Below are 1,016 nucleotides of genomic sequence, written 5' to 3'. Positions count from 1 at the left end.
TCTATGTAAACACAGGCCTGGCCACATCCTATGATAGCTCTTCCTACACTCCATAAGATGGCTGTTCCTAGGCTCACAACTCAAGTCCCCATTATGTATATATCTACCCTTGTCATAACACCACCTCTGAAAGACTCACACCGCTTGGTCCTGCTGCATAATGTTAAGAGGGTGGAATTTTAAATTGAAAAAGGCTGTTTAAGTAATGTCAGCAGCCTGACTAATTTCACAAAAGGAAGGAAATTCAAAGTTAAGGCTATGGTATATTCTTATCTAGATGCCTGCAGATTTCCATGCATGACAATATGCCCCTAAAATTCAGAGCTGTCCCTTATGTCTTTAATTTCTCCCATTGTGTCTCTCCTTTTTTTTTATATTAAACATCAAAGTGAATTCACAACAGAGAGTCAGCCTAGAATTTAATCCTCTAAATACCTTGAAAATAGAGGTTTAGACTAGAAGTACCAATATATACCCTTAAAACTTCAGAGTAATATAAAAGAGATTCTAATCACAACAGATCATTACAAAGAAGAGTAAACCACTTTAAAAAATTAAGTGTCTCAAATATAATAAAAAGGAATAATTAAGAATCAAACAGGAAGCTGCTACTCTGACAATTTAATGATGCTGAATTGGACTGAAAGAATTGGCTTTGCCATTAAAAGGCAATGAAAATCTGATAATTTCAAAATGGCACTAGGGTAAGATCAAGTGTATTCTTCCAAATCAAATGCAGCAGAGCCAGAAAGAAATGGTAGGCTTCACCTCAGAAAAACCTCTGAGTGCTTTGGATTCCTGCTGCTGCCTGGAGCTGAAGCTGTTATTCTATCAGACCTGCCTAACATCTTTAGACTGTGGTCTTCCTGGGAATTTATTACCGTGTTGAACCTGTGGAAAGCAATGTGGCAGTCCTTCTTGCTAAATGGAAATAATATAACATTGATGCTCTTCCATTTTAATCTCAGTTTCTTTATTATTATTATTATTAAAAATGAATAGATTTACATAACAGC

This window comes from Phasianus colchicus, chromosome 2, assembly GCF_987193195.1.
Source record: "Phasianus colchicus chromosome 2, bPhaCol1.hap1.1, whole genome shotgun sequence".
Lineage (NCBI taxonomy): Eukaryota > Metazoa > Chordata > Aves > Galliformes > Phasianidae > Phasianus > Phasianus colchicus.
Note: the sequence above shows the minus strand (reverse complement) of the source record.